This window comes from Pinus tabuliformis, chromosome 3_1, assembly GCF_031772625.1.
Source record: "Pinus tabuliformis cultivar Carrire ecotype Pingquan chromosome 3_1, CPIR1, whole genome shotgun sequence".
Taxonomy (NCBI): Eukaryota; Viridiplantae; Streptophyta; class Pinopsida; order Pinales; family Pinaceae; genus Pinus; species Pinus tabuliformis.
In genome coordinates this window covers 500,550,559-500,576,358 of record NC_142301.1, presented here as the reverse complement: position 1 = coordinate 500,576,358, position 25,800 = coordinate 500,550,559, and the positions used below count along the sequence as shown (strand labels likewise).

General features: G+C 38.7%; 1 pseudogene; it reads right to left on the bottom strand.

Moving 5' to 3' along the window:
* Nucleotides 1-2,251: 2,251 nt before the first annotated feature.
* LOC149187997 (N(6)-adenosine-methyltransferase MT-A70-like) lies at nt 2,252-9,976 on the bottom strand (annotated as a pseudogene).
* Nucleotides 9,977-25,800: the final 15,824 nt, after the last annotated feature.

Here is a 25,800-nt window from a genome sequence, read left to right as displayed (position 1 = left end):
AGTGTACGATCAACTTTTTCTTGGAACTCTGATGAATTCTAATCCTCCTATTCTAATCTAAACTGCTGAAAGCATTTTATCCCTAAGACTAACCTACTTAATCACTTCAAGAAATTCAAATCAGCAGATTGTGTCTTCCAAATGCATGTCAAAGCAAAGAAACGAAATGCTGAAAGGAAAGACAAGTAACAATACAAAGAAAGGAGGCCTATTGCTCTCAGGTTGGGCCCAAACCTGAGAGTTATAGCTCCTCTAAGGACTCAGGATTGAACTCAAATCTGCCTGCCTTTTATTAAAAGATCATAATCATAAGTCTAACAACATGCCAAAAATGGCTTACAAAGAGCAAAACAGAGCTATAGCTCGTGATTCAAAATCTGCAAAAAAGGTTCAAAAATGTCCCCATCGAAGGCTACAGCCTCAATATTTATACATTATGAGGGCCAAGCTGGCCTCCTAAATTAGTGGGGCTTGGCTGTCCAACTAAAAGTAAACTGCTGTTCCTGTAGAATCCGTTGGCTGCCTTCTAGCTCGGTGGTCACGATAGTTGTTGGAGCTCGGAGTTCGGGTGGAGATCACGAGGAAGGTCATTCAAGACCGTGGACAACCTTCCTATAAACCCGCAATGCCACCTTGGCTCTCTCCTTGCCTCCATCTGCGTGGTATTTTCTCCATTTAATGTCAAAAAACCTGAAATAAACGTGTATTAGCCACATAGGCATAATGACTGCCCTCCTTCCTACAAATAACATGAATATACTAAGAAATGATGCATAAGTGATAAAAAATGAAGGGTTGAGCAAGGTGAGTAGGCCAAATGAGCCCAAAATGTTACCAAAATTTGGGGCTCATCAAGGTGGCGCAAAGAACACAATTTTGGGAAGATTGAACAAATCATTCATAATTCAATAGAGATGATTGGGAAAAATAATTGCTTCATAATTATGTAATATGTACTTTTTGTAGAAAATCAGATGTGTCCATAAGTGTATGTGTGATCCAATTCAACGTTTGTCATTGTTAATTCTATAGATAAGTTCTTCTTTCCGTGCGTTAAATGATATAGGTTAAATAATCTAGGTTATTGGAGTTTGATAGCATGAAGAACGTGAGCTACAACATTAATGTCGCATCAAAAATAGAAGACAAACCTTGTATCACGATCACTTTCCACTGAATACAATCCTATTTCTATTATACAAATAAATAATGAATGTTAACACTCAATACAATCATATTTCAATCATATAAATAATGAATGTTAATTTATGAAAAAATTAGTTATCCAACTACACCACTGACCTTTGTGCCTCTATGTATGGGTATATGCATAAAATATTCCCATGACACTAAACTAATTTCAAACTAATCTTCCAAAATTATTATGTCAATTATTTCACATCAATTAGTAGTAATGTATGAGTATGTTAGAAATATCTATTTTAGAAAAAAGACAAATCCTATGTATTGCCCGGTATGGGAAATGGGAAATAAGGAATGGCAAGAAACAAGTTTCCAAATATGGGAAGGACAAGGCATTAGTAAGAATATTAAACGTAGGATAGAGATATTATGAAACTGCAACATATAGCAAAAAAAAATCTATCACTTGAATTCAGTATATAGATTAAATAAAAACTTTTCAGTACTGGACTCTGGTTTTGCCTTTACTTAGAATGAAATGTGTCTTCTCCCTTAGTGTTTGAATTTTTAATACAAGTTTTGAGGGCATTTTATTTATTTATTCTCGATGAAGAAATCTTACAGTGAGTGCAAAAATAGATGGAGACTATTGATAGTTTCTCGAAGCCTCCGGAAACCACCCAAAAGAAACAACGTTAGCAGTTTCTGGGTATGACAAGGAATAGTTTAGGAATTCACTGGGCCGAAGGCATTTCAGAAACTGGAAAATAATCCTTTTAGACATACAAAGCTGGAAAATATTCTAAAAATGCCATAATCCTTTTGGACATACAAAGCTGAAAAATAATCTAAAAAATCATTTATATAATACATACTATATATCGAGTGTTTAACACAGGTTCGTACTAAATTCCAGAAAGTGATTACTACATAAAAATCTTAAAATACATTTTATCATAACCTTTTTCATTTTGGACCTACAAATTTCACTGAGAACAAGTACACCATTTCTGAACATGTTCAGCTGCTTCTGTAGATGCTATTTATATATAATTGCCAAGAGACATTTTAAAAAGTTCTTGGTCGGTTCAACACAAAAGTAACGTTTTCAAGTTATCGTTTCAGCGTCTTTAGCGACAAACTTCTCCTCTGATGCATAATTTTATGATCCTGTCATAGGCATGTGTTCAGGTGTAACCTTGGGTTCCATTCCGCTAAAACGACTGTTTGCTTGTGCAGCTGCCTCTCCATCAGACACACGAGCAGATCTTGTAGGAGAAGGAGGCTGCACCTCCACATCTGGATAGGCAGCTTTGAACCATGTTCTCAATCCTTCATCAACTAATCTCACCCCATTTAATTGGTTACCAAGTGACATCCACCCTGCATGAATGTTATGCATCCGTGCAAACAGTTCAAGTTTTCGGGTACGAGGACTTATCCTTTCTAGCATCGCATACATTTCATCTAGTTTTCGGCTTGTCGTTCAAACTTCAGAAACAAGGACATCTGTGTCAATGTTACGGTTCACTTCTGGATCACCCTTAATACCAACAAGACAATGTTCTTTACTGTGATTCAACCAGTGGCCTGTTCTCCCTGTTCTAATAATTCGCTGAAGCTGATTAGTCTTCACCCAGATAAGCTCTTCAATGCGATGATAACCCCATAGTTCCAGGCATTCTCGTCCAAGTTCCATTGCACGTCCAGTAACCCAAAGGAAAATGAGACCATTAGTCTGCAGAGTTGGCACATTCAAATTTCTCATCTCATCATCAGCCATTGTTCCATATGGCAATTCCATGTGAATATCCCAGGGTGGGTCTGCCATAACAACACCAAACTGACCCAAAATATCCATTCTGAAATTGCGTATATCACAATTGATCCATTGTGGCTCCCCAAGCTCAATTTCTGAGCAATATTTTGCACGTAAAGGTTTTGGTTGTGGAAGGCCAACCATCCCTGGCATGGGTAGATCAGGAATTGGATCCAGCTCATAGTGCACGTATTTGCATATCTTCATATGCCGACAAGTGTCCAGGAAAGAACAATCACCCAGGCTAATATCAGTATGTAAAGCAGATATTCGCCTGAAGTGAACCTTCTCACATGCAATATAGGAGCATCTTTGACGTCGGCAATCTTCTTTTGTTAAAGCTTTACAATACTCTTTCAACTGGGTACCTCATTTTGTTTTAAACTTTGCAGCAAGAGCAGTTTCTCTTGCAGTCAGACAATGAATTAGATCATAAAGTTCTTCACCTGTCTTGGATTTCCGCAACTTGCTAAATGATTTTTTCTTAAGCAATGCTTCAATATCTTTGATGTCATCCTCCTCTGTGCTTGGTTTGGAAGATACAGGAGGTGGAACTAGACCAGGAGATGGTCCTATTGGCGGCCTTTGCATAGCAGGATGACCATTAAATCCCATCCCCTGTCCAGGAACACCACCAGGTCCAGGCATTCCCATAAACCCATGGGTCTATGGACAGCTCTCGGCCCCATCATTTGTGGAGGTTTGCTCTGGAAAAATTGGAGGTCCTATCAATGGCATGCGATGAACACCTTGCGGATGAGGTCCACTGGATCCAGCCCACATATCTAGCCTCAGAATGATGGAGTTCATACCAGCTGCGGCTCGATGAACAGCTTGCGGATGAGGTCCACTGGATCCAGCCCACATATCTGGCCTCGGAATGATGGAGTTCATACCAGCTGTGGCTCTACTTAAATCCATTCCACCAGCAGTTCCCATTACTGGAACAGCACCCATTCCATTTGTATTATCTGTATTTTTAGTATTTAGTTGCTGTGTTGTTTCAGGAAGCACCTTTTCCAATCGGGTTCGGTCAATATTCAGTACCATTATCCTATTTTTACCGGACACTGCATATTCTTCCAAGTCCACACCTGAATTTTCATGTGCAAATGCTTTCAACGCCATTTCTACAGCTGCAATAGCCCCCACTTCTCCCCCAAGTTCAACGAGAGTGTTCTTATTTGCAGGTGTGCAGTAACCATTTTCCAATTTCCTAGGAACCGCAGTAGAATCAATGGGCGGAAAACGTGTTTGATCCGAACAGCGATCGAGCAAAACATCAGCAACCATAACTTTGACAGTACTAAGAGCCTTAGGATGAGATCCAGTGGCATCATACTCGTATTTTTTATCCAACCGAAGCAGACGAGACCTAATATCTGTTTCTTCGCTACCATTTACATAGTCCATTCTTGAAACACCATTTCTGTCTTCGGAATTCAAGACGCCACCTGTTGCACCCACACCACTGCCTAAACCACCACCATGATGGCGCTTATGTGGCCTTACCGTTCTATTAGGATCTGCTCCATCGAATTTAGAAAATCTGGACAGATGAATCTAGCTAGTAAAGGTTGAACACACAGCTTTGCAGAGCAAAAAACACTAAAATAAAATCAAAAGAACAAAAGAATTCATTAGAAAATAGGTTACAATGCTCATGATATAGCATTACTGGGTGAAGATCCCAACGTAATGCACCATAGTGGTGATCAATGAGAAGACTCAACACCTACAACAAGTTCCAGAGAGAACTAGCCAGTTGCGGAGTGAAAGAAGGAGCAAATCATGCAAAAGAACTAACCGGAGTGAAAGAAGGAGCAAATCAGGGAGAACTAACCAGTTGCGAAGTTAAAGAATGAGAAAATCAAGGAGCAAATCATGCAGAAAGAATCTTGCATGTAGTCCCATGCTCTAACTAAGTGTCTGCAGGTAGGTGTGTGCTACTTCCAACACCCCCCTCAACACCACTATGCGGAAAAATAGAAAATGGGCCCTGGAAACTAAGGCCAAAGGTCACCCAAAATACAGTGCAACTTGTACTAAAATTGAGGAAAGAGGGAAAACCTCATGGGAAAAACCCCTCCTCAAAATACAATGTAATCAAAAGAAAAGAGGAAGAACAGACAGTTGCTAAGAAACTGTGTCCTTCACTCCAAAACGATCGTGCAGAGAGCGAAACTTCTGCTCAGTGAATGTCTTGGTGAATATGTCTGCAGTTTGTTCTGCTGAAGGACAAAACTGCAAATCAATGACCGGATCATGTACTAAGTCTCTGATGTAGTGCATATGGATCTCTATGTTCTTCGTCCACTGTCATTGTACTGGATCCCTGTAAAATTTCAGAGTGCTCTGGTTGTCACACCAGATGACAATGGACTGGTGGAACTGGACGCCCAACTCAATGAGGAAGTGTTGTAGCCACATAGCCTGAATGGTGGTGTTGACTACTCCTCTGTACTCGGCCTCGGCTGAAGAGAGAGCAATAGCAGCCTGCTTCTTGCTCGACCAACAGATAGGGCCAGACCCTAGACTAAGTGAATATCCGGAGGTGGACTTGCGATCAATATTGTCGCCCGCCCAATCAAAATCAGTGAAGCCAAGGAGACTCAATGCAATGCCCGCTGCATAGTGAATCCCGAAGGTGATGGTGCCCTACACATATCGGAGGATGTGCTTGGCAGCATTTTAGTGTAGCTCATGCGGCTCTTGCATGTATCTGGAAACTACCCCTACTGCATATGAGAGATCTGGTCTGGAGTGGGTGAGGTACAATAAGCTCCCCAATAGCTATCAGTAGAGAGTGCTGTCAACTAATGGAGTGTCACCTCCATCCTCAAGGTGGACCCCAGACAGAAAAGGAGTCGGTGCTAGCTTGCAGTTAGTCATGTGAAATCTCTTGAGGAGATCCCGTGCATACTTAGCTTGAGAGAGTTTGATGCCTGTGGCATCCTGGCTGATCTCAAGACCAAGAAAGAAGTGTAATGGACCCATGTCCATCATCAAGAACCTATCATGCAAGGCGCTCTTGACTACAGAAATGGCTGAAATCGAGCTGCCGGTGATCAGGAGATCATCCACATACAAAACTAAGATTAGAAGAGAATCATGTGTCCTGAGCATGTAAACATTCGGATCAGACTTACATATTTCGAAGATTTGTGATAAGAGAAAAGAATTCATCTTCGCATACCAAGCTCTCGGGGCCTGCTTAAGGCCGTAGAGAGGTTTCTTCAGTCTACAGACCAAAGATGAATCCCTAATGAAATCATGTGGCTGCTCCATATAAATCTCCTCTGATAGTTCTCTGTGAAGAAAGGAATTCTTCATATCCATCTGATGTACTTCCCATCCCTGGGCAGCCGCAATGGCAAGTGTAAGGCATATGGAATCCATCTTTGCTACTGGAGCAAAGGTCTCGTCATAATCAATGACATGCACTTGTTGGAAGCCTTTAGCTACTAGCCTTGCTTTCCGTCTAGTGATTTGCCCATCTGCAGCACTCTTGGTCCTGTAGACCCATTTGCATCAGACAAGTTTCCATCCTGAAGGAATGGGGACCAGATCCCAGGTCTGGTTCTCGACGAGGGAGTTATACTCCTCCATGGCGGACTCCCAAGATGGATGCCCAACAGCCTCAGCATAAGACTGTGGATCAAAACACTGAACCAAATGACAATGCCAGGATGGCGATGGTTCAATGGCAGTGAGGACAAGAGGAGGTTCAATAAACTCTAAGCTAGTCCTATATAGATCAGAATTATCCCCCACAAGACCATTTCTAGCAGCTGGGTGGTCTTGTGCATATATCTCACGTAAACTCCTTGTTCTTTGATTTATGACAGGGGAATTTGATTCATTGTTGAAGCTCGATATCGGCTTGGATGTGGATCATCATATGCATGCACTGGATTTGTATCTGAAGACACTGTCTCTGCATCTGCATGCTCTACTGTGGCATTTGCATTCTCTGTATTTGCATCTGAGTGTACTGAGTCATCATCTCGGACATGAGGTAGATAAAAGGTGTCTGCATGCGCAATTGAGGTGCATGCGAGAGACTTTCCTCAAATTTGACACTTCGCTCAATGATGAGCTTGTCCGTAGAGGAAATCAAGAATCGGTATCCCTTCACACCATCAGGGTATCCAACAAAGATGCACTCAATGCTCTGTGGATCAAGAGCTTTCCTCTTTTCAGAGGGGATCCTGGCCCATGCTTGGGAGCTGAAAACACGGAGGTGGGTGACCTCTGGTTTAGTGCCGCTCCAAGTCTCAAAGGGGGTTTGATCCTTGACAAAGCTATGACGAGATCTATTGTGGATGTAGTTAGCACAATTAAGTGCTTCAACCCATCGCTTATGAGGTAGTGACTTAGCATGCAACATGCAGGAAGCCATCTCTTTGAGAGATCAGTTCTTTCTCTCAGCAACTCCATTATGCTGCGGAGTGTATGGAACTGTGTACTGCAACTATATGCCGGACTAAAGGAAAAGGTTATGAAGTGTTGTGTTAACATATTCCCCCCCATTTTCTGTAGGGAGGGCTTTGATCTTTCTCTCTGACTGTGTCTCAACTAGTGCTTTGAAATCTTCAAAATGCGCAGAAACTTTAGATTTGTTCCTGAGAAGATACACCCAAGTATACCGTGAGAAATCATCAATAAATGTAAGCACATACCTTACTTTGTTGATGGAAGGATGAGGAAAAGGTCCCATGAGATTACTATGGATCAGATCTAGAGGAGAGGATGCTCTGTGACTCTTTCCAGTGTCAAAATTTTCTCTAGGATGTTTGCCAAGGACACACCCTTCACAAACTCCTTTGGAGAAACTGATATTTGGCAAGCCTTCCACCATCTCATGCTTGCTTAGCTGCTGCATATACCTATAATTGTAGTGACCAAACCTCTCGTGCCAAAGCCTACTACTATCATCAGCATGTGTAAGCAATAAGGAGGATTCTGATTCAATAAATTCAGAAAATGTATACAGTCTGGATCCATTGTTTACCTCACTAGTTGCAATTTTGGAGCTTCTATGTAGGTCATATATGTTCACTGCATCTGGAGTGGATTCCACTCTCTTTCCAGTGCCGGAATGAGTGATCTGATAAACGGAAAGCAGGTTTATCGAAAGTTTTTGAACATGAAGTACATCTTCAAAGCTTCCGTGTAAAAATTCCACTCTACCTCTTCAAGTGACCTCAATAGGTGAGTCATCTCCCATGAGGATGGGAGTTCCTTTGCATGCATCCAAAGAGGAATAGACTTCCTTTGCAGCAACCATATGATGTGATGCACCAGAATCTATAATCCATGCATCATGGGAAGAATTAATTGCAACTAAAGCATGAAAATTGTTACCTTTCCCATGTGGCGGATCCTCAGTTTTCTTCTTGGCGCCCTGAGGGATGTGGTCCCCAAGGTTGTGCTTCTGAAGGATTTCTACCATTTGGTCAATTTTTTTCTTCATGCAAGAGGATTCTGGATGGAATCCTCTTTGACAGTAGGTGCATCTGTTTCTTTTCTTCCCTTTCTCATTTCTCGAGCCGGAAGAGTCATTGAAGGGCTTGGTGTACCCTTCCTTCTTTGGATGGGAATGTGCTTTTCCCTTCTCTTTTTGCTACTGATTTTTTTGATTTGAATCAGAGCTGTGATTTTTATTGTGGCTACCATCATGCACAGCAAGTGCATGCGCTTTTGGAGGTTTGATTTTCCACATGCTAATGAGTTTATCTTGCTCAAAAGTAAGGGACTCCATGAACTCTTTGAGAGAAGGCATAGTGTAGGATTTACCTGTTGCGAGCCTTACTGAATGAAATGTAGACACAAATATGGAGTATTCCGGTCCGAGCTTTGACATAATACAGAGAACTTGGCGACTCTCCTCCTTGGATTTTTCAATTCCACAACCCTTGAGTTGCAGCAATAGATCATTATATTTGGTGAAGAAGTCTAGAATTCTGTCATAGTTCCGTGGATCCAATGACAATAGCTCCACTTTGAGAAGATGTCCTTTCATCTCATCCTATTTCCCGTAGAGTTCTTCAACCTTTTTCCAAATCTCATTGTGAGTATTGCACGCAGATAGATGAAACTGCAACTCTAGAGAGATGCACATGCATATGGATCTGTGGGCCTCATCCATACGGTTGAGGTACTTGGATTTCTCTATGGCTGAAGTGCGTTCCACTTCTGCAGCCATGGTAATCTTGTACAACCCTTTTTGATGAAGGTATTGAGCCATTTGGTCCTTCGATTTGTGATAGTTGAACGGTGTTAGGATCGATGCTTTGGGAAACTCCATTTTTCTGTCGATCTTCGATCTCCAAGCTGTAATACCTGCAAAATAAAGTATTGGTGCACCTTTTATCTAGAAACCTGTGGGTTTTGATACCATGTAAATGTGTTAGAATACCTACACAGATGAATCTAGCTAGTAAATTTTGAACACACAACTTTGCAAAGCAAAAACACTAAAAGAAAATCGAAAGAACAAAAGAATGATTCATTAGAAAATAGGTTACAATTCTCATGATATAGCATTACTCGGTGAAGATCCCAAGTTAGTGCACCATAGTGGTGATCAATGAGAAGACTCAACACCTACAACAAGTTCTGGAGAGAATTAGCCAGTTGCAGAGTGAAAGGAGGAGCAAATCAGGGAGTAAATCATGCAGAAGAACTAATCAATTGCGGAGTGAAAGAAGGATCAAATGAGGGAGTAAATCATGTAGAAGAACTAACCAGTTGCAGAGTTAAAGAAGGAGTAAATCATGCAGAAGGAATCTTGCATGTAGTCCCATGCTCTAACTAAGAGTCTGCATGTAGGTATGTACTACTTCCAAAACTCATAGAAAGGTCCAGAGAGCTCTCAAGGTTAAGTACAACCTTGTCAAGCATGCATATAAGCTAATCCTAGACAATACACGTAGCCTTAATGCGATCCACCAACTTTTGCTTTTTCTCCTTGAAGTAGATCAATTCGTCATCTCCCTCAATGTGCATATCTACTTTCCTTTGAATTAGCGATAGGACAGAAATGTACCAAACCAATTTTCCTTTGAATTAGCGACGGGAAAGAAAGGTACCAAATCAATTTTCATTGAATCAGGTACAACATATATCTGTTTTAAATACTCATCTAACATGATGAGCGGAGATATTTATTTTAAATATGGATTTAATACGATGAACCGACATATTTTTTTTATGAATTAATATTTTTTTTTTGGATTAGTATGAGCAAAATTTCAATTTTGATGATAAACTGACTATCTATTTTAAATACAGATTTAACATGATGAAGCTACATATTTTTTTATAAACAGACAAAGTTTAATTAATTTATTTTTTGGACCCATATGAACAAAATTTCAACTTTGATAATAGACTGACATAATTACAGATCATATTGCGCTGTAAAATAAACCTATCAGTTCAAACACAACATCATATCCCAAAACTGCTGGCCAAAACCCAAATCATTCCAAAAACCAAAAAACATGTTAAATTCCCAAACCCTAAAAAGCATATTAAACATCTCAGCAAAATATATATATGATATACAACATTGTAATTCTTTTCAAAAATAAAAAAAAAAATCATATCTTAAATTTTAATAATATTAACTTTCCGTAAATCACCAACTCTTCAAATTTATTAACAATAAATCTAAAACAAATAAGTTTTTAAATTATCCATTACAAAATTTATATAAACTTGACAATATTTAAATAGATTTCCACTCGGGAGTGTGTATAGCTTAATTGAACGGTTAGATGTGAGGGTGGGATCGTGGGATCCCATTTCACATAGTAATCTTAAACACTTTGAAATGAATGTAAATTCATAGTTGTTAAATGTGACTAGCTCAATCTCATTTTGAGGGGTTGAGTTGAATTATTAGATGTGACAGTGTAACCTTATTTGATTATTTGTTACTGAAGTAAGTTGTTATGTATAATATTTGTACTTTAGTTACAATTTAATTTTCAAAATGCAAACTTTACATACTTTGAAATGAATACGAAATTATAAAAATGCTTAATTCTTAGATGTCAAATCTTAACTTTATTTGAGAGTGGAAATCTTCAATCTTTTGGAGGCGATGTAGTTGAAGTTATTACATAAAACATGTTTCTAAGATACAACTTGAAATTAGTGAAAACTCTAAAATATGTTGCTTCAACCATATATCTAAGGTTTTATTACTTTCCATAAAAAACTTTATTATATATATGTGTGTGTGTGTGCGCTTAGTAACACTATGATGTATTTATTGTTGTTGGTTATACTCTCATATTCCAAAAGACTAAGGGATTATTAAATGTGTGTGCACGTAACTTCTTCAAAATGATTTCATATTATATGGTTACTCAAAACTGCTTGGAAAATTCCATCCACACTGGACATGCCAATTGCCATTATTTTTGGTAACTGAAACTTCAAATTTCAAAATATTATCCTTGCTGGATATCGTACAATTGTTTTTTGCACTCCTGTCATAGCCATATTCGTACAATAATTTTATGCTTGCCTCACAAGTTCAACACCCATAGTATTTAGTAAACCCTTATTCAAAGGATATGTTCGGATCAAAGATAACACTTTACCCTAATCGTTAAATGAAGTTATTGGAAGCCAAACTCAAATAGAGATTCATAGCTTCTTGGGCTTTGCTAACTTCTACTAAAGATTCGTGTTGGGTTTCTCTTATATTGCCCGACCCTTATGTTGAGTGACTAAGGGAGTAGCCAAAACAATTTTTTTTTGGCCCAAGTCACAATAGAAGGCATTCAGTGATTTGAAACACCGCCTTTGCTCTACACTAGTCCTCCTACAACAACCATATGATATTGAGATAGATTCCTTTAACTATGTTATTGGTGTATAAAGCTCGCATAGGAGGTTATTCTCCTCATTGTACATGAATAGTGTTAGGCACTACAATATGTAATGAGTTGATTAGAAGCTATCAGTTATTAGATTGGATTAAAATGCAAATTCAAAACTAAAGACTAAGTTAAGAAAACATGAAACAAAAATCTATCTACTCACATTGGCTTGAAATGTAAAGCACACCTACTTGAATTATGAATACTTTGGACTAGCCATTTACTAAGACTTATCACACAAGCCAAAGTCCTATACGCAATCAAGTTCAAAAATATCGAGTACACACTCGCTTGGAAATGACATTGATCAAGAGGGTTTTAATCCAAGGGAATGATTAATTCACTAGGGCCTTCCTTGCTACTGAAGGCAAGTGGACACTCTGGTAGTCTTTTATTCAATCTCATAGATTTGATATAGTATTAATTGAAAAGCTAAGAATATGCTATAACCTTTTCCATATGTGAGAGTGAAAATGGGTGGTCACTCATAATATTATACTCATCCTCTTAATTAGTATGTTCCTAAACCATTGATTTAATCTAAGGAAAGAAAGGAATGAATACAAGGAACTACGTTCCTTGTTAGCCCAGACCAAAGTAAAAAAATTTGTTGAAAATAACAACAAGAAATGCTTAAAATATAAATGATAAAAAATAACATTCCTATAGATAGCATTTCGAGATACATTCCAATTTTAATTAGTCCCTAAATTAAAGTTGTGAATTAAAATTCGAATTTGAGTTCAGCAGCTATTTGTAAAATAATTAATTAATTCATCTTGAGTTAATTACTTAAATAAAATCAAACATGAAGTCTATGTAAAGACATGCAACAGTTATCCCTTTGATTCAGGAAGTTATCCCTTAATTAAGGAGATCATGATGAGTTGTACTTTGAGTTGTAATTAGTTAGCTCAATTAACTGAGTTAAGGCCAATTAGATTAGTTCCAATAGTTTTTGGAACTGATTGTGAGTTCAGTTAGTCAATGCATGCATGCATGCAACAAGTGTACTTCACATAAATGAATATTCTCTCATAAATAACTCATGCATTTCAGTTCAGACAGAGACCCAGTTGAGATCAAAGGATGGGATAGTGTACTATCAGTTGCAAGAATATTCTCATGAGGATATCTCTTGCATGCAGAAGGAATTCTTTCCTTGAGGATTGCGCAGTTATTTCTGAGGTTGGTGAGCAGTGTGTGAGGTAATTACACACAAGTGGTAGCTTGAGGACCTAGAAGAAACTGCGCAAGGAAATAGAAGGCTTGGAGGACTCAAGGAAGACATATTTGTTGTCTATTCTGTCTATGAGCAGCACTGAGGGATTGTACTGAGAGCTTGATAGCTTGTGAGCTAAGGCTTTGTGTAATCCTGAGATATTTCCACTTGTATGATAATACAAATAGTAGGTTTTCTAGCTGAGGCTTTCCCCATAATATTATTCTGTGTTCATGTGTGATTGATTTCTTCTTCTCTGTTATATGTGTTCTATTTGATCTTGCTCAAAAGCCATTAAGCTTCCGCAAGTTTGTTGTAGAAGTAGATCAAGTATTTTTCTTTAGTTACTTTGCATTATCACGTGATCTACAGTGAGAATTTCTACATGGTATCAGAGCAAAGGTGATCAAAGCAGAGAAAAATATACAAAGAAGGGAGAAGTTCGAAGTTTGAAGTTCTTGATTGTAGAAATCGAATTCTTATCACATCTCAAAGTTCACCAATGGCGTTTAATGGTTTGAGACTCAAGTATGCCCTAGATGGTAGCTCGAATTATATAGCTTGGAAGGATCGCATGGAAGCGGTATTAGAGGAGAGCGGTTTGAAGGACTTCATTGATCAAGAAGTCCCCAAGCCGACAGCAGCTAATGCCCAAGAATTGGCGGAATGGAAGAAATGTGTGGCTAAAGTGAGGAGGATTCTTCTGGAGGGAGTTCGAGACCATATTGTCTCTAGCCTCCATGGGAAGGAGACACCGTTTTCAATGTGGAAAACATCGAAGGATCTATATCAGAACAACAACGATAAGAGGAAGTTGGCACTGAAAGACAAAATTCAAAACATTAAGTGTGAAAAGGGTGACACAATCTCTACATATTTGAACAAGCTCACCACCTGTAGGGATGAGCTTGGAAGTGTAGGAATCACGATAACTAATGATGACAAGGTGAGTCTTTCTCTCCTCAGTCTTCCTAAGAGCTAGCATAGCTACCAAGAATCAGTGAATGGAAGAGAGAAACTACCAGATTGGGAATGACTGTAGTCGGATCTAACACTGGAGGAGATTAGGAGAAGCACCAAAGATGGTTCTTCATCAAAGCATGATGATGAAAAAAATCTAGCCTTAGCGAGTAAGGCGAGGAAAGGGAAAGGGAAGGCTTCCCATTCAAAATCGAGTTCTTCCCATGGTGGGAAGAAGATTGACAAATCTAAAGTGCGATGTTTTAATTGTCATGAGGTGGGCCATTATGCAAAAAATTGTCCACAGAAGGAATCCAAGAAAGGATCCTCGAAAGGATCAGATGGTGAGGCATTGGCCTCACAATTCGAATTGGATTTTACACTCATCGCATGCATGGTTTCATCGATGGTGGGTTGTGTTTGGTACCTGGACAGTGGAGCCTCATTCCACATGACCAACAACAAGAGTTTATTAAGTACCTTGGAGGAGTAGGACCTCTAGATGCGCATAGAGATGGGCGATGATGGAAAGTACTGTGTTTCAAGTGAAGGCATGGTTGTGTTTTAGAGGGAGCATGGAGTTCTGTTACAGATCCATTTGGGCACATCAACCCCAACTTACATATCGATACTATTAGGGCCCATCAAACCCTAATGCAATTGTTACATGCCCTAAGGGATTTGAACATCAGAATTCATCATTTCCCAATAAGTTCCATCACTAAAAACATCCAAAAACTGCCTCTAAGAAGATCAGCGCAAGTAGGCCTTCATTAGGGTGCGCCTTAATGCAAACCATACACTGACAGGGTGCTATGCAATGCACTTGGTCCCTCTTTGGCCTATGCTGGGCGAATTTGAGTGAACTTCCATGAGGGTTTGAAGATTCCTTATCCATTGGAAGCCTCTAGAAGTTTCTCAATGCCACCTACTCCTTTGAGTTCACATTTGGATGAGGAAGGGAGTTAAGGAACATCAATCCTCTATCCCTTCTTCCATGGAAATGATTTATAAATTTAGAAAGGCATTCATTATCACCATTGATGGCATGAACTCCTTCATTCACCTATAAAAAGATCACTCATCTAAGAGATCAGGGGCTAGAAATTATTGAATTGTAGGGAGATGCTGGTGATATGAGATTAGAATTGATTGCAAGTATTGTAATAGTGTTGAAGTGTCTTACTTGTCATGAGGTGAAGAGAGATTGAATTGGAAGAGTGTCACTAGATCGAGCACATAGGTTGTAATCTTCCTCTTATCAATAAAGTCTTCAAAAAAATTTCTTTATGCTTGTGTTATATGTTGACACTTTCATATGTATATCATGTTCTCGATTCCATGTTATTTATAAGAAATAGATCATTATCATTTTCTTTGATGGGTTTTTTGTCTCTATGTTCGTGTAGGTACTTTTCAAGCAGCTTAGGTACGGAAAGGAGCGGCAAGATCGGTCAAGGGAGACAAGGAGCTAACGAAAACTACAAGTAGGTTTCTCTTCTCTCTTGTTTTATCTATTGATTATAGAAAAGGTAGAGATTACTTTGTTTGTTGTTTCTAGACCTGCTACTAAGTCTAGAGGGTTAGGTGTTTGTCTAAGAACACTAAATTTTCCCAAAACAAATTAGCGACTCCACTGGGGAATCTCATCTTTCCTAGTAGCTTATCCACCTCGTTAGACACCTTGACATACTTTACCTGTTGTAATTCAGCCTTTTGCATTGAATTTTGGTCAAAATTTGAGGTTAGATGACTCGTTAGTAGCCTCATAGGAATCAGCGCAGGCTAGCCTTAGAGACAGTGCTATGCAATGTAGTTAAGCCTTCTTTGACCTGCGCTGATTAACTTTGGAATATTTTAATCAGCGCAGGCCCTCTTTTGCCTGCGCTGATTAATGTAGATAGGCCCTCTTTGACCTGCGCTGATCAATCTTGAAATCTTTGAAATCAGCACAGGCTTTAGTGAAAGAAAGTGCTCTGAAGTGCAGTTAGCCCCTCTTTGACCTGCGCTGATCAACCTTAGGTTAAATTCCCACCTTTGGATTGAGTTTTTGCCAAAATTATTCTGACCGCTTGCTTGCTGAATGTCAATGATGTTATATCTCAGAAAATAGGTTTTCATCTCCTTAGCCAGCCCTACTTTGATTGGATTAATTAATGTTTCTTTAATGTTTTCTTTTTCATTATCAGTCTATAGTCAAAGTTAGTTTTTGGTTGATTGATCTTTGTCGAAAGAAAGTGTCGTAAAGTCGTCTTTTCCTTCGAAAACTGAATAGTTGTAAAGTCTTCATTCATAAAATATCGATTGATTTATATATGCATATGGTTTGTGTTTTCGTCGAAAGTGTCGTAATTCCTCATTTCTTTGAAATTGGAAGTGTCTTAAATTCTTCCTTTCCTTGAAAAGAAATTGTCGCAAAATCGTCATTTTTATGAAAATATATTTTTGATCGATTGTGCATATTTCCTTTTTGTTCATCATAACATTAAGGGATTTGAAAAGAAAAACATGCATTGTGCATATTAAAGTTTGTGAATGCTTGAAAGGAATGGTTTAGGGAATTTCATCTAGTTTGTGCTCTTTGTTGATTGATCAAAAAGTACTTGTTTGCTCTATCCCTACTAGCTAAGGATTTTCATTGTTAAATTGAATGGAAAGAATGATTATCATATTAATTGAATTTTAGGATTTGAAAACATACATCACGTGGTGAACCTTGAAAGGGAAATTCTAAAGAAGATCAACTTAAAATTTATCTGAATTTACCTAATGGATGATTGTCACCTGACGAAAAACATTTAGAGGTCTAGGCTAGAGATGTGTTCTGACGTCGTAAAACAAAGTAGATGTCTCTAACTTATCTGCAATACATCCCGAGTATGATACCTCATTCCACATACGTGAGTATATTGTAGGTCCTCCACGTACCTTCAAGGATATAGGGCGGTGTTACAGTACGTAAAGTATATGGGAATGCTCTCATTGTGCAGCTGTGCATTAGACAACACTTATACGGATTGGGGCTCCACGTATTTTCGGGTATATATGGGAGGAAAACATTAGGTTGCTATCCATCCTTAGGTAACCAAGTCGGCCGCCTTGTACACAGTGATACAATGAAGACAACATTCAGGGAGATTTCCTGCCCGTACTTCTCGGTTCGCTGGGAGGTATTCCGCAGTTCATAGTTGCTTGGTAAACCTATTGCCTAGATTATCCCTCTTTTGTTTTGTTATGTTACATTGATTAAAATAAATCTAATTGACTACGGATAACATCCTCCACGCTCACTCCTTAGTTGATCTTAGGTTGAAACAGATGGCGACAAATCCGGAGTCCACCGATTAAGGAATTCGTTTTGATGGGAATCCTAGTCCTTTTCTTTCTTTCAGAAATATTGGTGCTCCTTATATGGCTACATTGTCCCTTTCGGGATTTACCATTGGCTTGTCAGTATGGTTGTTTTCAACCTCCTTGGTTCAAAATGTCGTGATTTCTCTGCAATCGAGCATACCTCTAACTGGACAAAATCAACCTCTAGTTGATCCTAAAGTTGACCCTTTTCTTTCTTCCTTGTTTGTTTCTTCCTCCCCTTCTTCCTCTTCGCCTGGTGAAAGTATTGGTACTAGTAACCAAGTGGCTAAGACGAAGAAGAAAGGGAATATGAAGAAGAAAGGGAATAAGAAGAAGAAGCAAGTTCAGCAGAGGGCCAACCAAGCAACCATTGCTTTGAATGCAACATTTGATAAGAAATCGTCCATCAAGCCTCACAAAGTTTGATATCCATGCAAACTTGTGTGGGATACCATCTTCTTCAAAATTGTCCTGATATTCCTCATATCTTATCAGAATGATCTTCCCGTTCACATCATCCTGTGCCATGAACTTCTCGACATCATGCTGGTGACACACCATCAACTAGTGATAATAAAGTTCATGGAAAGAAGGGTAAAGTTAGGTTTCCCTGTAGGTTATGTGAAGGGAATCATCCCATTCACCTTTGTCCCTATTTGGATGAGGCCATGAAGGTGTTGGATAACCGTTCTGCTTCATCGCAGCGACTTCCATCTGGTTACAGGAAACTCTCCCTAAATCCTTCATTAGTCGATGAACTGACTGACCCGAAACCACTCTCTATGAAAGTGAGTACTATGATTTTATACTCAACCCAAATCAACAGGTTGAGGTAACAGTTGATCCGATTTCACCTTCAGCAAATCATACCTTTTCTGAAGAGAGTGAACATGATACCACTCAAGTTCTTTTTGTTTCTTTAGATTCTAATGATTTTGGCAGAAGTCCTCCTGTTCCATCAAGACAAGAGGAAAATCCTCCCGCTTTCGTAACTCAAGGGGTTAATTCTCCCGTTTCTACGGTACCCCCTCCAAGTAGTCTAGTCACTTCCTTTGATTGGAATCGACTGACACGATTTCATCTTCCTTCTTATGTGCCTTTCCATATCATAGTACAAATTTATAATATGATTGTATCTGGCACTATTATAGATGAAGGTGCATTTGTGAGTATCCTTTCCTCAAATTCTTGGCAAGCTCTCGGTTCGCCACTGCTTGTGGCTGTTACCCAGAATATGTTGGCTTTTAACAGAGGAACCAATCGACCATTAAGGATCCTCCATCAGTTACCTATTACTTTGGGAGGAAAAATCGTTTATCGAACGTGATGGTAGTCCTAGGCCCATTAGATTACAATTTACTTCTTGGGCGTGAATATGTTTATGACATGGGAGCTATTGTTTCAACACTCTTTCGAGTGATTTGTTTCCCACATGAAGGCAAAATTTTCACCGTTGAACAACTTTCATTTATCGGTCCAAATATGGCTCCTATTCAACCATCTTCCTTAAATGGTCCATTTATACCAATGGTATCATCCCCGCCATAGGTTAATTACATGGCAACCCGTTCCATACCTACAACAACTGACGATCAATTCAATGATGTTGTACATCATGTCTTGGGGGCATTGTAACTAGGTCTCTCCTTCATGAATTCTTATGAGTTGTGATCTAGGATATGAGGATAGTTCCTTCTCTTGTGTCAACCTTGTTAAAAAATGAAACCAAAGATATGAGGATAGTTGTTTTACTGTGTCAACCTCGTTAAAAAATGAAACAGGTCCTACGAGGATAGTTCTTTGTCTTGTGTCAACCTCGCTAAAAAATGAAATAAGGAGTTCGAGGATAGTTCTTTTACTCTGTCAACCTCATTAAAAATTGAAACAGGTCAATGAGGATATTTCCTTGTCTTGTGTCAACCTCGTTAAAAAATGAAACCAAGGGTATGAGGATAGTTCTTTCACTGTGTCAACCTCGTTAAAAAATGAAATAGGTCCATGAGGAGAGTTCCTTGTCTTGTGTCAACCTCGTTATAAAATGAAACAAGGAATTTGATCAAAGTTCCTTGTCTTGTGTCAAGCTCATTAAAAAATGAAACAAGGTCCCAAGTTCCAAGTCGAGTCTTTGAGTAGATCTCGTAAAATCCCAGTCGAGTCTTTCACTTGATCTCGTAAAAGAACCTTCATTCCATCCACCTGATAGCCATGAGTAGTCTACTTAGGTGAATATAATGAAGCTTGGGGGGCATGCACCTAATGGTAAAGTTAAGTTTTCCTGTAGGTTATGTGAAGGGAATCAACCCATTCACCTTTGTCCCTATCTAGACGAAGCCAAAAAGGTTTTTGATAACCATCATGCTTCACCGCAACGACTTCCATCTGGTTACAAGAGACTCTCTCTTTCATCATGCTGGGGGCATGTAAACTAATCTCAAGCATAGTTTTACATTTTAAGCTTGCATAAAAATGAAACTGAATCCAAGCATAGTTTTTCGTTTCAAGCTTGTGTAAACATGAAACTGAATCCAAGCACAGTTCCCTATGGTTCAAGCTTGTCTAAAAATGAACCCATTTCCATTTTTAACCCACGTGACTGTCATTCTATCAACCTCTTCCATCAGATGAGCCTTGGTTTTTTCTCCCTCCATCGTCACTATCTGCTTGGCCGATCATACACTTTCACTTGGTTGTTTTACCCTTTTTGAGGGATAGTTGCAATGAGTGGTCTTATTAGCCAGCCTCTTCACATCAATCAACATGTTTTGAGAAGTTCCAACATCATCGAAGCCAGATGCTATCCTAGACACTACTCGTTCCTCAAAATGGAGTCCTCTTTAAACTCTTTTCAGACTCTCTAAATATGAAAATATTGTTGAGGACTTGTCTATTCTATCTCGTTAAAGGATTGGAAACGATATCTCTCTTGTATTATTTTACTCTTTTTTCAGACTTGAGAGATTATTTTATGAAAAATAACTTGTGGAGTTTCCTTTTCGTCCCTTTTCAAACTCTCTAAACATGAAAATAACTAAGTTGTCTTTGTCGTTAAAAACATCAAATAGCGACAGGCTTGTCCATCTAGACAAGGCTGAGTTTCACCTTTGCTAGACTCTTTAAAGCATCAAATAGTGATGGATTCACCTGAAGGGTGAAATTATACAACAAGCATATGTTATCCTACTCAAGCTTGATAAAAAATAAAGAGGTATTGGTCAGCAATGACTGGGGAAAAAGGAAAAGGTTGAGAAAACTTTATGGTAGCAAGTCGCTCTTTTAACATGACACTTTCACCTTGATGGTTATCACACCATTGGTCTATCATACCATCCATTACTTTGTTTTGGGTCAATGCTACCAATTCATCTTAGTCTCGTCGACATGTTCAAGAGAAGTCATTTAGTTCAAACTTCATCCTTTGCAATGTCGTAAACCTTCGTTTTCATGACCGCTATTGCTAAACCTTTTTGTCGTCAGTCGTTTTTCATCTCCAAAATCATTTACCTTGTTTCGCGTTGTAGATGTGGGATACATCAAGGCCCTCCTGCGATGAGTCACTTCTTGTTGACATCAGCACATCATCTAAGAAGTTGACTTAGAAACACCCCTTCAGTACCTTGAAGCTTGCATACATCAATGGCAGGTTTCTCGCTTTCGGCGATAGGTTGAAATCATTGGCCTTCGACTGAAAGAATTTGTATGGTGTTCAACATCAAATCATTTATTCACACCATGTGAAATGTATTGTAGTACCTTGAGGGTCATTACCATTATCGGTGATTCCTCTCGCGTCCATTAACGACTTACATCATTAGCCAGTAATCAAACGATGTATTTCCATGTTCAACTTCAGAACATCTATTCACATGGTTAGACTTGTACTTGAGCAAAAGGTTGAAAGAGATTGAAGACCCGAGATCTAGTTTCATCCATCTGGGCTGTGATATTTTCAGGAATACTAAATCAAATGTACAATGGCCTTACATTCATGGTCAACCATTCATGGGTCTATATCTGTAGGAAACTATATTTGTACATATAATGAAAGTTTATGAATTGAGCATGGGTATGCCTTCCCTCAGTTAATTCATGAGAAATATCAAATTATCAAGATATATGTATTGTAATTGATGCAGTTCAACTTTCGTTCCAAAACCTCCTCTCCTCATGGTAAAGCATTTCACTCGACATATATATTTACGACTTCATGTCTTAGGGGGAAACTATTACAGATCCATTTGGGCACATCAACCCCTAATGCAGTTGTTACATGCCCTAAAGAAGTTGAACATCAGAATGCCTCATTTCCCAAGAAGTTCGATCACTGAAAACATCTAAAAATTGCCTCTAAGAAGATCAATGCAGGTAGGCCTTCATTAGGGTGCACTACAATGCAAAACATACACTGATAGGGTGCGAATTTGAGTGAACTTCCTTGAGGGTTTGAAGATTCCTTATCCATTGGAAGCCTTTAGAAGTTTCTCAATGCCACCTACTCCTTTGAGTTCGCATTTGGATGAGGAAGGGAGTTAAGGAACATCAATCCCCTATCCCTTCTTCCATGGAACTGATTTCTAAATTTAGAAAGGCATTCATTATCACCATTGATGGCATAACCTCCTTCATTCACCTATAAAAATATCACTCATCTAAGAGATCAGGGGCTGGAAATTATTAAATTGTAGGGAGATGCTAGTGATGTGAGATTAGAATTTATTGCAAGTATTGTAATAGTGTTGAAGTGTATTGCTTGTCATGAGGTGAAGAGGAATTGAATTGGAAGAGTGTCACTAGATCGAGCACATATGGGTTGTAATTCTTCCTCTTATCAATAAAGTCTTCAAAATTTTTTCCTTATGCTTGTGTTATATGTTGACGCTTTCATATGTATATCATGTTCCCGATTCCATGTTATTTATAAGTAATAGATCATTATCATTTTCCTTGATGGGTTTTTTTTCTCTGTGTTTGTGCAGGTACTTTTCAAGCAGCTTAAGTACGGAAAGGAGCGGCAAGATTGGTCAAGGGAGACAAGGAGCTAGCGAAAACTACAAGTAGGTTTCTCTTCTCTCTTGTTTTATCTATTGATTATAGAAAAAGTAGAGATTACTTTGTCTGTTGTTTTTAGACCTGCTACTAAGTCTAGAGGGTTAGGCGTTTGTCCAAGAACACTAAATTTTCCCAAAACAAGCTCCTCTCACCCTGACTGATGTAAAGTATGTGCCACGGGTCAGACCTAAAGGATTGGGATTCAAGTGAAGAATCTCACAAGCTGGAGGTAGATGATTGTGCTGCATTGAGTTCCAAAGCAGAGTTAGTGCAAAGACAAGATATTGGCGAGCTAAGGCATAGAAGATTGGGTCACTTGCACCATGGGGCCTTGAAGATCATGCAACAAATTTCTACTGGACTTCTCAAGGGTAAACTTGAGCATGTGGATACATGCAAAGGTTATACCTTGGGTAAGTATGCAAAATCTTCCTTTCAGGATCGAGAGAGTCGAGCTGGAGCAATGTTGGAGGGAGTTCATACAGATGTGTGTGGACCATTCTCGACAGCTTCCATTGCTAAACAAAGGTATTATGTTATTTTCATTGATGATTTTTCTCGTAGATGCTGGATCTGTTTCATGTAGAAGAAGGATCAAACCTTCTCAAGGTTTTGTGAGTTCAAAGCATTTGTTGAGAAAGAATCAGGAAAGAAGATAAGGACCTTGCGAAGTGACAATGGTGGAGAGTATGTCTCTCAAGAGTTTAAGGACTTCTGTGTAGCAGAAGGAATTAAACAGGAGTTGACGACACCCCATAACCCACAACAGAATGGGGTGGCCAAAAGGAAGAACAGAATGATTGTGGGAGCAGCTCGAGCAATGCTGCATGACCAAGGCGTACCACTTCATTTGTGGGCTGAGGCATGAAATACAACGGTATACTTGCAGAATAGAAGCCCACATCACATACTAGGGATGAAGACACCAGAGGAGGCTTTCTCCGGGAAGAGACCAGATGTGAGTCACTTCAGGATCTTTGGCTCATCGGTATTTTTCCATGTGACCAAAGATTCCCAGAAGAAGCTAGAGCCAACAACAGAGTAAGGGATATTTGTGGGGTACACTGATACACCCCACAACTATCGGGTGTTCTTTCCTACCAGTCAGAGGACAGTGGTACACAGAGATCTGAAGTTCGATGAGCAGAAGGCCATGCAGGTATCCCTTGAGAGGGAGCTGAAGTTGCATGCAGAGGAGGAACTTTTGGTTCCTAAGGAGGATAAGCCTCAGACTGATGCGGAGCAGCCGCATGCAGAGGATCCAAGAGTGGAGACATCCACTCATGCAGAGTCTTCCAGAGATGGGAGAAAACACTCAAGAGAAGTTGACAAATTGTTGATGGATGCGAGAGAGAATGTGGGAGAGCCATCTTCTCAGCGCAGACAAAGGAGGTCACCTGAGCAGTACACTGGTTACATGGCCCTTGTTGGAGAATGTAGAGAGACTGAACATCTTCCTTCGATCAAGCAATGCAATAACCAGTTTGAGTTGATGCTATGGTGGAGGAGTATGACTCCATAGTTCGGAACAGTGTTTGGGATGTTGTTTCAAGACCAGAGAACAAGTCAGTAGTGAGTTCCTGATGGCTTTACAAGGCAAAGTAAGTAGCTGATGATAGTTTGGAGAAACATAAGGCAAGGTTTGTTTCCTGTGGTTTCTCACATGTCCCAAATTATCCATAGTAATGAAATATAATGCACTAGCTTGAGTGGTGGTGGCCCCTCTATAGCTCAACAAACACACTTAACTTCTACCAGTGATTGAAACTCAAAGGCACTCCATGAATTTATTAAAATAGACTAAAAACATGTCTAAAAACAAATTTTAAGCTCTCAAGTCCAAATTCAAAGTATCAACAATACAAACATGTTTTGGCAAGCAAGGTTTGCTTTCCTTTCTAGGGAAAAAGATAACCAAATGCCCAAAAATCTTCCTTGCTATTAATTACAAACTAATTTGAAGATAAAATATGATCAGTTTGACATTCTTGAGTGCTCAAATCATGGATTGGATCTCAAAAAATTAGATCTGTTATAATTTGCCAACTTGTGTTACATTTTTCCTGTTGGAGTGTCCACATTAACTCAATACTTTGGGGATATTTCGAGTCAAGAGAATGAGAATATCACCAGATTAGGACATCAATAAACAAAACCCATGTTTTAGAATTTACCCAAACCTATTGTGAGTACCATAACGAAGGATGATTTATGAATTCTACTGAAATATGAAAAAATATGTTATAATGTAATTATTTACATAAAAATTCAAAAATTAAAAATACCATTAAAATACATTTGGAAATTGATTATGTGGGAAAAATATGAGAAAATGTCCTCATAAATGACTTAGAGAGGTGTTCCTAAGGCCAAACAAGACATAAAACCATAACAAATTTATATCAAAATGGAGGACTAACACATAACATACCTCCAAAAAAGTGGTTGGGAACACGATTTTAAATGGCTTACTAGTCATTATGGTTTTTCTTTGAAACATTATGATATTTCTTACAAAAACATGTTGTAATGTGGAGAATAGGCTTTGCAACTAAGAGATGATTCTACTAACAATCCCAAGTTATATTACTATTTTCTCTATTTCATATTTGTTTCTTTGTCTCTTTTCTAAAACAAATTCTTCTTTTATTCTCTTTCTTGATCCCATATATTTGTGTAGGTTTCACAAAATTTGGCCCACTTTCTCTCATTTCTTTGATAATTTGGTGATGCTCCTTATTGGGCATCATTCCCTGCTGATGTGAGGCCAACAATTGGTTTCATATATCATATTTTTCCTTTACCCACTCATCAAACTTATCCACTTGTGTGTCCTTATCTTCCACATTTTTCTACTCAGTATGAGTGGTCACATATTACAAGCAATACGTGTAGACAACATATTTGTATTTGTATAAATGTATTGATATGTAAATAGTTGATAGAATGAATGTTGACCTTTTTACAATGAAGGCCTTGTCTTAAATATAGTTTTGGGTGCATTTTCACGAGGTGTCGTGATCTTTGATCATGCCCATCTACATAATTAATATCTAATTATAGTTATTTTATTGTTTTATACATAACATTGTCTTCCCCTCAAAATAAATTCTTTGTACCCAAAGCATAGGTAATGAGGGATGTTGTTGACAAAAATATTCTATCTCCCAAGAAACATCTTATTTCGATAGGCTCTTCCACTTATGAGGTACTCTTTAATTACTCGAGAATGTAATTGATTTTCTCTGGTGGGAATGATATATTTTGGTTATAATACAACTTCTCCATCATAATCCAATGTATGGATTGTTTTTTGTGCTATTTGATGTTTCCCCTACACCATTTTTAGACAAGAA